This window comes from Neophocaena asiaeorientalis, unplaced genomic scaffold, assembly GCF_003031525.2.
Source record: "Neophocaena asiaeorientalis asiaeorientalis breed wild unplaced genomic scaffold, Neophocaena_asiaeorientalis_V1.1 scaffold844, whole genome shotgun sequence".
NCBI classification, from domain to species: domain Eukaryota; kingdom Metazoa; phylum Chordata; class Mammalia; order Artiodactyla; family Phocoenidae; genus Neophocaena; species Neophocaena asiaeorientalis.
In genome coordinates, this window is record NW_020175044.1 from 37,924 (window position 1) to 54,335 (window position 16,412).

The window sequence follows — 16,412 nt, forward strand, 5'->3', positions numbered from 1 at the left end:
AGTTAGACAGTGGCCTCCCTGATCAGAGCAAACTGCTGATTTTATATAGGGTTTTGAGGAAGCACGGAGTTCAAGCACTGGAAGAGTTTCAGAGGTTTAAGTAGGTTGACATCATCTGTAGATGTGTAGTACTTGAGTGAGACTATTGTTGATTAATTGACATTCAGAGGCAAGTTTCCTGGAGGGCGTCCATTTCTGTGTCTGACTTTCAAGAGTGAGGGACCCACTGATTGGCAGGCTGGTAAAAGCCTCCTGAGGTTGTCTAACTCCTATAGTATTTATCCCTTTGGAGGTAAGGAGGTATTGTCAATTTGATGGTATTGGGGAGTCAGAATCTTGAAACAGCCTAACTAAGAGCCCCATAGAACAATTAACCTTGGTCCTGGGGTGGCACTGACAACCGTGGTCCTGAATTATGCATAGGAACAAAGATCCCAATTGCTGCACAGGAGAGATGATCAATCTTAATGGGTTGCAAATGAGTGTTGTCGCGACAGTCACATGCCAAGAATATTAATGTCCTCATCCAGAACAAGAGGAGAATTATAGAGTTAGATTGGTGATCAATTCTAGTCAAGATTATAGTTAAAACTGCCTGTTTAGTGTGATGATTTGTTAAAGTATTTCTATGATACTTTAGAAGTGTTTCTATAGTACGTTTAGAGTGTCTATCATATATACTAGCTTCTATTGTGACCCTCTACTTTCATTTGAAATCACAAAAAAACAGACAAAATATGAAACAATAGTTTTTAAGAGACTGGACATCAAGCAACAAAGCACTCTCATCCCTGAGAGAAAGGGAACAAGTGAGGTGAGCCCTATTGTTGCCTCAACTTACAGCCTTGAGGGAGTTCAGGCTATGATGCAAGGAGTGGAAATCAGGATGGGTTCCCTGGGTTAAGGAACGAGAATTGAGAGTCCAGGGAGACACAGGCTGCAAGCGTTCCAGGACAGAGTATGGGAGAGGAGAGAGCTGCACAGAGGAAGCATCTCAGAGATGTCCACAAGGTCCTCTCTGAGTGTTGAGCTGAGTACCGGTTAGCACATGCCTTTGAGGAATCTACCTAAGGCTGGAGAAAAAACCATCCAAAAGGGTTAGAAGTGACAGTGCCCAGCATGCACGTGCATGCACACGTACACGCACGCGCACACATGTGTGCGCGCACACACACACACACACACACAGTACCAGTTCTCACCAGCCAGAATTGGAAACCTTGTGACTTATGGGCACTGGGTAGTATACAACAGGGCCCCTTGCCTCAGTAGTAGCGAATAGTGAGCCCTGGAGTCAACACAGCTCTGCTCCTAACAAATCTTAACAGCATGGCCCCAAGTGACCCATTTCCAAGTAACTGTGTTCCAAAACAGAGCTTAAGAATATTTAGAAAAAAAATGGTACCCGATTTCTGCAGGAACATAATGAGAAAATCAAAATTGACCCAGAACTAACACAAATATTAGAGTTGACAGGCAAGGACATTAAAACAATTATTGTAACTATTCTGTATATTCAAAGAATATTATACCAGTAGATGGTAATATGGGAAAAAGAAAGTGGCAGTAGTTTATAATTATTTAGTTAACTAGTAGGAAAATGATGAGTGATTTCCTTTAGCAATAGAGATTTACTGCATGTGGTAACAACAGATTTAAAGGTGAGCCTAACACAAGATCTGAAGATCCTTTGACTAATTTCTTGAAGACTGTAATTGTTCTGAAGCAAGGAGACTAAGCCATGGCTTCTACTGATTTAAGGGACAGGCAGTGCCATGTCTTTAACACCCCTGGAGCACGGCCTAACCTTTTCCTGTCAGTACAAAAAGAGATTTATGAAAATGAAGGAAGAATCAATCTGAACTCTAATTGACTTTGTTCCAGTTAGCCTGTCTGTAAAGTCTTTTACCCTTGGGGATTTTGAGACCATAGCTATTTCTTTGGTAATTTTTTTCATCAGCTTTATTGAGGTATAACTGACATTAAATTATAAGATATTTAAAGTATACATTGTAATAATTTGATATTCACTGTGAAAGATTCTTCTCATCTTGCTAATTAACACATCCATCACCTCACATCTTTTAAAAAAAAATTTGGTGACAGCATTTAGTTTCTACTCTGTTAGTAAATTTTAGTTATACAAGACAGTATTTTCAACCACAATCATCATGTTATACATTATCTTATAACTGAAAGTTTGTACCCTTTTCCCAACTGCTTCCTATTTCCTCTACCTCCCAACCCCTGGAAATCACTTTTCTAATCTCTGTTTCTATGAGTTTGACCTTTTTTGGGGGGATTCCACATGTAAGTATCTTTGGTAATTCCTTGAGTCATTTCTTTAGGCTAGTGTAGGTATTCTAAAGTCACATCAGCTAAAATCTGATAATATGAAAGGGCTGCAGTATATTTTCTCTGGAAGTAGATCCTGCCTATTAAATCTGTAGGTGCCACAAAGAATAAAGGAATATTTCTCCAACAGAGATCCCAAAGTATCAGATACGGGTTGAGACTTATTGTAAATTCTCAGTTTTTAGAGTGGTTCCAGTAGACCAAATCAAATAAAGTTTATTTCTTCTCAAGCTTCTATGATTACTATACATTTTCAAATTCTTCATCATCTTTTATCATGTCAGTCATTTTTACATTAAGACAAAATTCTTCTCTCTCTCTCTCTCTCACTGTAAGTCATTTTGCTTTTTAGACAACTTCAAAACTCCTCTGAGGATCTGATGTTCCGGAGTAGCAGGATTAAGGGTAGAGAACACTAATATCCACAAGAATGCTATATTGTTCCACTTGGGAGTTTAGAGAAAGGACGAGGAACTGTTGTGGACTCAGGTCTCCCTCAGAGCGGCCACGATGAGACAGATTTTGGACTGTCCTTCAGCTTCTTAGCCAGTACTGAACCATTGTTATTTCGGTGCTCCTTTCACTTGCACTATTCTCCTGGCTTCTTTACCTACAGGCTTCCCATTCTTAACAGAAGACGTTTTGGTCTAGTTTTTAATCTCAGGGGTCAATTTTATCTAGAGAGCCATAGTTTGTTTACTCTCTAAGCCTCTCTAAAAACATCTGGCCACATATTATATATTTTCTAAAAATAGTTTCACATTTCAATTTTTCTTCTTAATAAGTTCCCTAGTTTATATTTGAGCCTGTTAACAAAAAGGGAGGACTAGTCCTCCTTTACTTCAGCTGTGGGGTCTACCCCAGAATACTTTTGAAAAAAGAGATTTGCTAAGAAATTTGACTACTTGATAATATTTGACATCTCTCCTCTCAAGAGTGTTTATTCTGCGCTTCTGTCTCTGGTGATCTCTCACTTCACTGAGCAAGGTGGCTCTGTGGTGGCACCACACTATAATATTTTCTCCACCTTGGATTTCCTTGGGCAATAGGGACTCTGTAAACCATTTGCTAATGTAATCCCTTTTCTAAATGGTCAGAAACGATGAACAATATATAGAAGACTAAAACAGACTGGAATATTTCCTGATTACCAACCCCAGCAGAGTGTTTTTCTTTTCTTATATAGTTCTAATAAGAGATCAGGATTGAGTCTCATTGGAAGGATTGGTTCAACGCCACCTTCAACCAATCACTGTGACTTGGAAGATGAATTATATACTGACTGGCTAGGTCTCTATGTGAGATGTGTCTATCTCTGCAACTGAGGGTGGTCCCCAAAGGAAATCTAAGTGATATTTCCAGAAGAAAGGGGAAATGGAGGTGGACCAGATCAAAACCACAGATGTCAAAAGTTTGTAAGTGGAGAAAATACACCAAGGTCACTAGTGAACTTCATTTACACTACAGCCAGAGAGCTTTGAGTAGCAGATAGGGTCCTCATACTGACACTCGTTTTCCTCCAGAGCACTAAGGGACAGCCACGAGCTGTCATGTTCTTCCTGAAGCTTTTAAAACTATTTCGTTAGTAACCTATTTATAGGGGCTTTCAGGTAACTAAAGACGTGGCAGCTACTTAGCTGTCTGCCTCCTAATATTCCCTTCACAAGCAATATGAAACAAGAAAGAAAAAGTAAATTCTACACAAAACCATACTCTATATAACTCGAAGGCAGATAATGTCAAATCTTCAAAATAATTAAGTAAAATGAGGAGGAAAAAAAAATCACCAAATCCCCATGCGTGGCGCTCTCACACTTCTGCCCCACTTCCCTCAATAAAAGGCTCTGTGGCAGACAAAGGTAGACCAAAATAACTGCAGTGAAGACAGAAAAAGGAAACTAGGGAAGGAGTCTGAGGTTGATCTGGAACTGCCACCGCAAAGACTAAATGCAGCCTAACTCTGGAAATACTAAAAAGTGTCCAGGCAGATCAGAACATGAACTACAGGAAAGGAACTTCAAAGTACATACATGATTTAAAAGGTACAGGCATGATTTAAGGGGGCAGTCATCAAAATGCATAGATTCTGGAGGAGTAAAAAAGGCAAAAGGGAGAAGCCCTCTTTTGAAATTGTTAAGGGGAAAGAGAAAAAAGGAAAATTTTAGGGCCAGTAAGAAAAAAGAGAAGCATAAAATACCATACCTGTGAACAAGAGGAAAGTTAAGTCCGTACAGAGCTACTGCAGAAAGTCAGGAAGTGAAATTCCCTACATTTCAACTGACGAAAATTTCCAATAAGCATTCGTGAAGGAGGACACGAAAAGTGAACATTCCAAACAAATGTATTTCAGACAAACTTTTGAGGACACGATAAACCACTGGGAAACAAATTCAAAAACTGAGACCAGAAATGGACAAAAATCAGAAGTAAAAGGGGAGTTGTTTAAACTCAGGAAAGAAATGGAAGAAAAAGACAAAATTGTCTCAGAAATGAGGAATAAGTTACAAGATGCTCAAGGGAGAACAGATTCAGATGAAAATAACAGTCATTGAAGAAAGGCAGGAAAACAACCAAGAAAATGAAAATTGTATAAAGAAGTTCAGAGAAAATGTAAATGGAATGGAAAATAGGCAAAGAAGGAATAATAATCGTGTTATTGGAGGCCCTGAGGAAGAAAAAACAGTAGAATAGAAGAAATATTTTAACCTACAGCCCAAGCACACTTTCCAAAAATAGAAAAAATAAATGTATATCTGAATCTACATTATTAAGGATGCTGCGGGTACCCTGGGAAAACTGATCAACTTTGAGACATATTCTAATAAAACTATTAGATTTCAAAGACAAAATGTTACCAAAGTCTACAGGCAAAAAGATCAAATAACTTAAAAGGCAAAAGAAACTGGCAATAGACATTTAAAAACAAACACACCAAGCAAAGCAACAGTGCAGCAGTGTGGCAGGCAGAATTCTAAGGCCCTGAGATTTCCTACTCTGATATGCATGCCTACACCATCCCTGGGACTGTGACAATGGTGATTTTACTCATGATTCAATTATATGTTACAGTTGACTTTAAGAAAGTCCTGGTCTAATCACATGAGTCTTTTAAAAACTGTTTTCCCCACCTGGTTACAGAAGGGGAAGTCAGAGATTTGAAGCTCAAGATTTCACGTGCCCTTGCTGGCTTGAAGATGGAGAAGGCCACGTGGCAAAGAATGCAGGTGTCCTCTAGGAGCTGAGAGCAGCCCCCGGCTGAAAATCAGCAAGGAAATGTTGACCTCACTCCTAAAACTGCAAAAAAAAACTGAATTCTGCCAACAACCAGGTTGAGCTTCAAAGCAAATTCTTCCCTAGACGTCCAGAGAGAAGCACAGCCTTGCTGATACCTTGCTTTCAGCCTGTGAAACCCTGAGTGAGACCCTACCCTCGCTGTGTCTGTATTCCTGATGCACAGAAACTATGAAATAATGAGTGTGTATTATTTTAAGGGTTTAAGGTAGCAGCAATAAAAAGTTAATACAAGTAGCATTTTTTTAAAACTCTAAGAATGTGTTAAAAAAAAAAACTCAAAGAATGTGTGTGAACCAAGGATTTTATATCCAGCAACACTGTCCTTCAAATAGCAAGACTAAGAAAACTGGTTAGAAACATATAAAAACTTAGAGAATTCTGTACCCATCAGCCCTTCTTAAGAAATTTGCAAGAGCAGAGGTCAGCAAACTTTTTCTGTAAAGGGCCTGATGGTAGATATTATGGGCTTTGAGGGTCATATATGGTTTCTGTCACTCATTATTCTTTGGTTTGTGTGTGTGTTTTATACAACCCTTTAAAAATAAGGAGAAAAATTCTTAGCTCATAAACCATATAAAAATGGGCTATGGGCCATATTTGGCCTGTGGGCCTTATTTGAACAACCTCTGTATCAAGGATGAGCCTCATCCAACCAAGTGATAACTGGGAAAATTTCAGGCAAAGGACTGATGGTGTGAGCATTTAAAAATATATAAAGCAGGGCTTCCCTGGTGGCGCAGTGGTTGAGAGTCCGCCAGACAATGGAAAACTGATGTACAAATGTTACATATTATGACAAAGCAGAAATACAACTACAAAAATGGCAAGAAGGAAATACAAAAATCGAATAATACTATTGCTATGTAGGCCACAGGAGGGTATTAAAGGATAAACAAAAACTTGATAAACCAGATAAAGGTTAAATAAGGAAACTGGACTAACAGCTTTTTAAAAAGTACAAGCAAGGGAAGCAGTTCAAGACGATGATGTAAGAAGATTCTGGACCCACCTCCTCATACAGACACACTGAATCTACAGCTATATATGAGACAATTTCCTCTGAAAACTAGCTGAGCATCTCCTTTACACGGGGAAAATGAGCAAAAGGCCACATCAAAGGGGTAGGAGAGGCTGAGATCCAATTTCATCACAAACCCCATCCCTGGCATGGCAATCCACAATCAGGAGGAAACTTATAAACCCAGAGCTGCTCCCTGAGGAGTGATGGGTTTGTATCCCCAAAAAGGCACCCCAACTTTTAAGATATGCACATGAGAGACAAGCCTCCAAAACATCTGGCTTTGAAATCCAACAGGGCTCATGTCCATGAGACCCAAAGGGCTGCAGCAATCTGAGAAATGGCCCTTGAAGGGCTTGCATGAACTCACTCACCACAGGGCCCAGCACAGAAGCAGCCATTTGAAAAGCACTTCGACTTTACAAGAGATTCAACTGCCAATCTTAAAGCATCCACCAGAGGGTGGGATGTGCTGCAATACTCTCCAGGGACGGAGGATGGTGGGCACCATTTGCACACTCTCCCTCTGCATTGCTAAAGCCAGTGGGTGCCTTTTTTTCTCACCCCTTGGCAGGTGTCATCTCTACCCTCCAACCAGGGAGTGCCATCCTCACTAAAACTTTAATTTTGCTAAACCTAGAGGTACCACCTTTACTCCCCACCCTAGACCTTTGTTTTCTCTTCGCTCTCTCTCTCTCTACTGTGCTCCAGAGTGTCAGTGTCTCCCAGAGGGGAGGTTTTATACGCATCTGGTGCCTGGTTCTTGTGGGTGCCGCCCACAGGATGCCCCTTGATCACTTGGCTCTGGAGGCCTGGGGGCTTACATTCCTGGGTGCCAGAGGACTGTAACCATCAGAGACAGTTCTTGGCAGACTACTACCCCCAGGGCACTGCAAAGATAGGCTACTGAAACATACTCACAGTGTTTCTGAGAAAGACGCCTATTTGCTTGTCCAGGAGCTCTGACCTGAGTGGCAGGCTTTACTGGTCTGGCACATTTCTAGGAGGTGATCTTGGGTAAGAGAGGCTGGTGGGCACAATCTTTGTGCTCTCCCCCTGCTTCACTCCAGCTTTCTGGTATATTCCAGAAAGGAGCTTATACCACCCTTGTTTGGTGCCCCAATTTTTGCAGCTGCCACCAGGGAACACCTCTACATTTTCTGGCTCTGGTGGCTTACACTATGGGTCCCACAGAACTATAGCCAGGAGAAAGAATTCTTAAACAGCTACCACCCTTAGGGCACAGCAAGAGGCAAGGAGCTCAGGAGAGCCAGGAGCTCAATCTTCTTATGAAAGAGGCCTAAAAGTTTAGCATCACTGATGCAGCATAGGGGCAAGGCTTCTAATTAAAAACACACCAAGGGGGCTTCCCTGGTGGCGCAGTGGTTGAGAGTCCGCCTGCCGATGCAGGGGACACAGATTCGTGCCCCGGTCTGGGAAGATCCCATGTGCCGCGGAGCGGCTGGGCCCGTGAGCCATGGCCGCTGAGCCTGCGCGTCCGGAGCCTGTGCTCCGCAATGGGAGAGGCCACTACAGTGAGAGGCCCGCATACCGCAAAAAAAAAAACAAAAAAAAACACACCAAGGGCTGACTGTAAACCTTTCTAGAGACTGCAGAGGGCAGGCACTACCTTCATGCTCTCCCTCCAGAGCATGTACTGGCACTCCAGAATGCCAGTATTGCTTGGGCAGGAGCTCTTACACATGTCTAGTGCCCCAGTTTTTACCTCTGGTGCCCTGGTTTCTGTGGCTGCCACCCAGGAAACATCCCTTTATCACCTGGCTCTGGTAGCCACAGGGGCTCACATTCCTGGGTTCCACAGGACTGTAACAATAGAAGAGAGAATTCTTGGCAGACTGCCACCCCCAGGGCACTGCACAGACAGAAGACTGAAACACACCCTTGGTCTTCCTGTGAAAGAGGTATTTACTTGTCCTGGAGCTTTGGCCTAAGGGACAGGATTCAGGTATAGCATGCAGTTAGAGGCATGTGGAGGTGCTCTCAAGAAATACGGGCAGGAGGACACCATCTACACTCTCTCCCTCTGCCTCACCCCCAGAAAAGGAACTTATACACTCCTCTGGAGCCTAGATTTTTGCAGCTGTTGCCCAGGGGGACACCTCCAGATCACCTGGCTCTAGGGGCCAGCAGGACTTATGCTTGCAGTTCCACAGGACTGTATATATTTGCATGCTTTAAAAGCTGCTGCCTGAAGGTCTGGCTTCTAGATCTGTCTGAATCAAGGTGCTGACTGAAAGCCTCTCCTTTGGAACACTGACAGGTCTTGGCACACCCTCAACTACTGGGAACTATTAAAAATAAAATAGGCCGTGTGGACAGTCACGAAGGATTGAGAGACAACAAAGAGCTGGGGCAGGGCTGAATGATAATGTTCATCTCCGACACAAGGTCACTCCTTCAGGACTGAGAGAGACAGTTGTTTCGTCTACTATATAGAAACCAACAAAGAGTCATGTAAAATGAAGAAATTGAGGATATGTTCCAAATAAAGGAAGAAAGTAAAACCTATGAAACAGAGATAAGTAATTTAGCTGATAAAGAGTTCAATAATGGTCACAAAAATGCTCACCAAACTGGGGAGAAAAATGGATGAACCTAGTGAGAACTTTATTAAAGAGAGGAAGAATATAAGAAAGTACCAAATAGAAGTCACAGAACTGAAGAACACAGTGCCAGAACTGAAAAATATACTAAAGGGGTTCAACAGCAGAGGAGATGAAGCAGAAGAAAGGATCAGTCAACTCAAAGGCCAGGCAGTGGAACTCACCCAATCAGAGCAGCAAAAAGAAAAAGAATGAAAAAAAGTTAAGATAGCCTAAGTGACTTATGGGACATCAAGCCTATTAACATTCACATTAAAGGGGTCCCAGAAGGAGAAGAGAGAGAAAAAAGGGCAGGAAACTTATTTGCAGAAATAATGGCTTAAAACTTCCCTAACATGGGGAAGGATCTAGATATCCAGATCCAGAAAGCCTAGGGAGTTCCAAAAAAGATGAACCCAAAGAGATCCACACTGAAACACATTACAATTAAAATTTCAAAAGTGAAAGACAATGAAAAAATCTTTAAAACAGCAAGAGAAAAACAGTTTGTTACATACAAGGGAACCCTCCCATAAGACTCTGAACAGATTTTTCAGCAGAAACTTCACAGGCTAGAAGGTAGTGACACAATATATTTAAAGTGCTAAAAGAAAAAAAATGTTCCAACCAAGAATACTTAACCTGGAAAAATTATTATTCAGAATTGAAGGAGAGATGAAGAGTTTTCCAAGCAAGCAAAAACTAAAGGAATCCATTACCATGAAGCCAGCCTTAAAAGAAATGCTTACTGACAATAAATCTTTGAAAGTATTTGCCAGTCAAAAAAAAAAGAAATGTTAAAGGGATTTCTTTAAGCTGAAAAGGAAGGGCACCAATTAGTAACAGAAAAACATATGAAAGTATAAATATCACTGGTAAATGTAGTGGATCATTCAGTTATAAAACTAAAAAGAAAAAAGTAGTAAAAATAACTATAATTAGTTAAGGGATACATAAGATTAAAAGATGTAAAATGTGACATCAAAAATATAAAACTTTGGGGGTGCATAAAAAGGTAGAACTTCAAAATATGTTCAAACTTGTTCTCAATTTATTGACTGTTACAAGTTGTTATATATAAGCCTTATGGTAGCCACAAAGCAAAAACCTATGGTAGATACACAAAAGATTATGAGAAAGGAATCTAATTATACCACTAAAGGAAGTCACCAATCCACAAAGGAAGAGATCAAGAGAAGAAAGGAACAGAGAAGAAGTACAAAACAGCCAGAAAACAATTAACAAAATGGCAATAAATACATATCTATCAATAATTACTTTAAATGCAAATGAACTAAATTTTCCAATCAAAAGAAAAAGAGTGGCTAAATGGATTAAAAAACTAAGACCCATCTATGCTGCTCACAAGACATTCCATCTGTAAGAACACAGACTGAAAGTGAAGGGATAAAAAAAGTTATTCCATGCAACAGAAACAAAAAGAAAGCTGAGTTACCTATACTTACATCAGACAAAATATTATAGTCTTTAAAACGAAGACTGTAATAACAGACAAAGAAGGAGATAATGATAAAGGGGTCAGTCCAGCAAAAGGATATACCAGGTATAAATATTTACATTCTCAACATAACAGCCACCTAAATATATACAGCAAATATTAACAGACTAAAAAGAAGGAGAAATAGACAGCAATACAATAATAGTAGGGGACTACAATACTTCACCTACATCAATGTATAGGTCATCCAGACAGAAAAATAAATAAGGAAACATAGACCTTAAATGACACATTAGATCAAATAGATTTAACAGATATACACAAAACATTCCATCCAAAAGCAGAATACACCTTCTTCTCAAGGGCACTTGGAATACTCTCTAGGATAGATTATATGTTAGGCCACAAAACAAGTCTTAATAAATTTAAGAAGACTGAAATCATATCAAGCATCTTTCCTAACAACAGTGGTACAAAAGTAGAAATTAATTACAAGAAGAAAACTGGAAAACTCACATATATGTGGAGAATAAACAACATGCTACGGAACAACCAGTGGGTCAAAGAAGGAATCACAAGAGAAATAAAAAATACCTAAGACAAATGAAAATGGGAATAAAACACACCAAAATTTATGGAATACAGCAAAAGCAGTTCTAAGAAGGAAGTTTATAGCAATAAACACCTACCTCAAGACATGAGAAAAATCACAAATAAACAACCTAACACTACACCTCGAGGAATTAGGAAAAGAAAAAAATGAAGCCCAAGTTAGTAGAAGGAAAGAAATAAAGAACAGAGCAGAAATGAATGAACTAGAGACTAAAAAGACAGCAATGAAACTAAGAGATGGTTCTTTGAAAAGATAAACAAAACTGACAAATTTTAAGCTAGACCCACCAAGAAAAAAAGAGAGATACCACAGAAATACAAAAGATCATTAACAGACTACGATGAAGAATTACACACCAACAAATTTGACAACCTAGAATAAATTCTTAGAAATATACAACCCTTGATACTGAATCATGAAAAATAGAAAATCTGAATATACTGAAGAGTAATAAGGAGATTGAATCAGTAATCAAAACCCTCCCAGCAAAATAAAGTCCAGGACCAGATGGCCTCACTGGTGAATTCTACCAAACATTTAAAGAATAATTAATACCAATCCTTGTCAAACTCTCCCAAAAATTACAAGAGGAAGGCACACTTCCAATACTCATTTTATGAGTCAAGCATTACCCTGATACCAAACTAGACAAGGATACCATAAGAAAACTACAAGCCAATACCCCTGATGAATAGAGATGCAAAAATCCTTACCAAAATATTAGCAGTGATCAGAAGAAAATTCATAGCACTAAACATTTTTATCAATAAAAATGAAAAACTGAAAACCAATAAATCAAGTTTCAAGCTCATAGAAACTAGTGAAAGAACAAGTAAACCAAAAGAAAATACAAAGAAGGGAATAAAGATAAAAGCAGAAATTGATGATAGAAAATTTTAAAAATAGATCTAGTAAATAAATTAAAATCCTATTTAAAAAAATTAACAAAATAGACAAAACCACTAGTTAATCTGATCATTAAAAAGGGAAAAGGCATAAATACTGAAAAATGACAAGGTGGAAATAACCATTGAAACAGAAGAAATTTTAAGTCATGAGAGACTACTTTGCACATCTTGCTGCAAATAAATTTGAAAACTTAGATGAAAGGGATAATTTCCTAGGGAAATACAGATGATCAAAATTGATGCCCTTTATTATAGAAAGCTTAAACAGACTAATTTCTGTAGAAGAAATAGAGAAAGTTATTAAGAAATTACCTAACATAAACGTGGAATTCTACCAAACCTTCAAAGTCTGGTACCCAAATGCTTCATCATTATTCCAGAGCATTAAAATGAAGGAAAACTTCCTAATACCTTTTTTAAGGCAAGTATAACATTGATACCTAAACCTGATAAAGATGATAAAAAAAAAACTACAGAGCAATATCACTCATGAATATTCATGCAAAAATACTAAACAATCCGCAAACAGAATTCAACACCATACCAAGAAAACAATATACTATAATCAAGGGGGATGTATTCTAGGAATGCAAGGTTGGTTCAATATTAGGATATCTGTTAATATCATATACCATATTAAAAACCAAAAGGGAAAAATGTTAAAAATCTATGGGAAAAATCAATTATTTTCATAGATGCTGAAAAAGCCTACAATAAAAATCAACATCCATTGAAGATAAAAATACTCAAGAAAATAGGAATTGAGAGTTTTTAACAAGAGCAAATATATATAAAAATACAGATTTCACTTTATCTATAATATATATGTTTATAAAATATATTATATAAAATTATATATACATATATATGTGTGTGTATATATACACATAGGTGATCCTTAAACGATATGGGTTTGAACTGCACAGGTCCAGTTGCATGCAAATATTTTCAATAAATATAGCACCTGTATTTTCATTTTACAAAACCTTAAATTAACTAAGTGTGGGGAAAAGTTTGTGTTCAATTAGAGATCACAATATGTGGAATCAAAAAAACTAGGATTTGAGTCCTGATTCTATACAAACGGTTTTACCTTCCTGCCCTTGAGTGAGGCATCTATCAATTCCTTTGTCTTTGAGGCAGAGATAGCAGCACATGGATTTTCTAACGCAGTGGGGTGGGGTTAGGGGGAGCAGTCAACTGCACAAACAAATTACATATATATATATACACACACACACACACAAACTCCCCAGGCCAACCTTAACATGGAACCACTCAGAGAAAGGAATTCTGGAAAATGTAGTTCCAGCGTAATTAGATTGACACAGTTCAAACCGCACATTCTGACCAGCAATGAGTATAGGTGGCCTGTAGGGGAGCTGGTCACATTCTATTTCTTGATTTGGGTGGTGATTTCATGGTTGTGTTCACTTTGAAATAATTCACTGGCCCCTACACTTATGATCTGAGCCCTTTTCCCTAAGTATATTATACTTTCACTAAATAAGCCCTTTTTAAAATGAAAATAAATGTGTTATCAAGTTATAAATATTAAAATAATTTGGTACTAGCTCAGAAATAGACAAACAGTTCAGTGGAATAAAAGAGAAGACATACAGATGGCCAAAAAGCACATGAAAAGATGCTTAACATCACTAATTATTAGAGAAATGAAAATCAAAACCACAATGAGGTATCAGCTCACATTGGTCAGAATGGCCATCATCAAAACGTCTACAAACAACAAATGCTGGAGAGGGTGTGGAGAAAGGGAACCTTCCTACACTGTGAGTCAGAAGGTAAATTGGTACAACCACTATGGAGAACAGTATGGAGGTTCTTTAAAAAACTAAAAACAGAACTACCATATGATCCAGCAATCCCACTCCTGGGCAGATATCCAGAGAAAACCATAATTTGAAAAAATACGTGTACCCCAGTGTTCATTGCAGTACTATTTACAAGACATGGAAGCAACCTAAATGTCCATTGACAGAGGAATGGATAAAGATGTGGTACATAGATACAACAATGGAATATTACTCAGGCATAAAAAAGAATGAAGTAATGCCATTTGCAGCAACATGGACAGATCTGGAGATTATTATACTAAGTAAGTCAGACAGAGAAAGACAAATATTATATGATGTCACTTATATGTGGAATCTAAAAAGATACAAATGAACTTATTTACAAAACAGAAACAGACTTAACAGACTTTGAAAACCAACTTATGATTTCCAAAAGGAACATGTGGAGGGGAGAGATAATTTAGAAAGTTGGGATTAACATATACACACTACTATACATAAAATAATCAACAAGGACCTACTGTGTAGCACAGGGAACTCTACTCAGTATTCTGTAATAACCTATATGGGAAAAGAATCTAAAAAACAATGGATATATGTATATGTATAACTGAACCACTTTGCTGCACACCTGAAACTAACACAGCATTGTACATCACCTATACCCCAATATAAAATAAAAATTAAGTTCAAAAAAAAGAAAATAAATGTGTTGTAAAGTTATAATCATTAAAATAATTTGGTACTGGCTCAGAAACAAACAGTTCAATGGAACAAAACAGAAAGTCCAGAAATAGTCACCATTTGAATTTGCTATGTAATGAAGATGGGGTGAATAAAGAGTTAACAAAACCCTTTCTCCTTTTCCAAAAGGAAAAGACCTTGGATTCACCTTCTCCCAGCATTATTTGCCTGGAAACCTAATACGGTCGGGTGTCAGCTGTGTTACCAGGCAGCATTGCTTATAGTGAAGATGACCCCTAATGAGTAAATTGCACCTAGACTGGGAGGCTTATAACGCCTGGTGGGAAGCAGGGACCCGGGGCTTCACTATGAGGTTCACTCTGTGAGCGAGTGCATACTTCCATGCAGGGCCCTGGAAGTGATGTTCATGAGCTTTTACAAACAATACTGGTTCCTACGGTGGTCTTGGTTCTTGTGTGGCTTTGTTCCGTTATACCTGTGCTGCTCCTTGGAGGCCAAAAGTCTAGTTCCTGGACTCTGTAAGGACCCCTGGTGATGACACATCTGATGCTGTTCTGCTGACATGCTGTAATTCCTGTCCTGTATCCTTCTATAGATCTAAATGAGGCTGATGCCAGGTGTGGCCTATTGGTCTTGTGACTGAGTGTCCCACTGGACTGAGTCACTGTGCTAGTCAAGCAGAGCGGACATTGCAGGTGGCATTTCAAAACAGTGGTAAAAAATTATTCAGTAAAGTCAATCGAGACACAGACTGGTTAGTCAGCCTTTTAGTAAAACAAGGGTGGGTTTCCACCTCATCCAACTCAGTACCAGCCTTTATATTCAGATGGATTTTACACTTAAAGGGGAAGAATACCACATCTGGGTATATACTGAAAAGAATTGAAAGCAGGACCTTGAACAGAAATTTGTGCACCAATGTTCATTGCATTATTCACAATAGCAAAAGGTAGAAACAACCCAGATGCCTATCAATGGATGAATGGATAAATAAAATTTGGTATATAATAGAATGGAATACTATTCAGCCTTCAAAAGGAAGGAAATTCTGACACATACTATAACGTGAATGAACCTTGAAGACATTATGCTAAGGAAAATAAGCCAGTCACAAAGGACAAAACGGTATGATTCCACTTATATGAGTAGTCAAATTCAAGTTCATAGAGAGAAAGTAGAATGACAGTTGCCAAGGGCTGGGGGAGAGAGAATAGAGAGCTCTCATTTAACGGGTACAGTGTTTCAGCTGAGAAAGATGTAAAAGTTCTGGAGATGATGGTGGTGATGGTTGCACAAAAATGTCCATGTACTTAATGCCACGGAACTATACGCTTAAAAATGGCTAAAATGGTAAATTTCATGTTATGTACATTTAACCACATTTTTAAAAGGTGGGGACAAAACCATAAAAGTACTAGATTATATGAGTGGAAAGTTTTGTCATCTTGTGGAGAGAAAGACATTTCTAAGAATGACACCCCAAACAGAAAACCTATAGGGAAAAAAAAAAAAGACTAGAGAGCTTCCCTGGTGGCGCAGTGGTTAACAATCTGCCTGCCAATGCAGGGGACACGGGTTTGAACCCTGGTCCGGGAAGATCCCACATGCCGCAGAGCAGCTAAGCCCATGCGCCACAACTACTG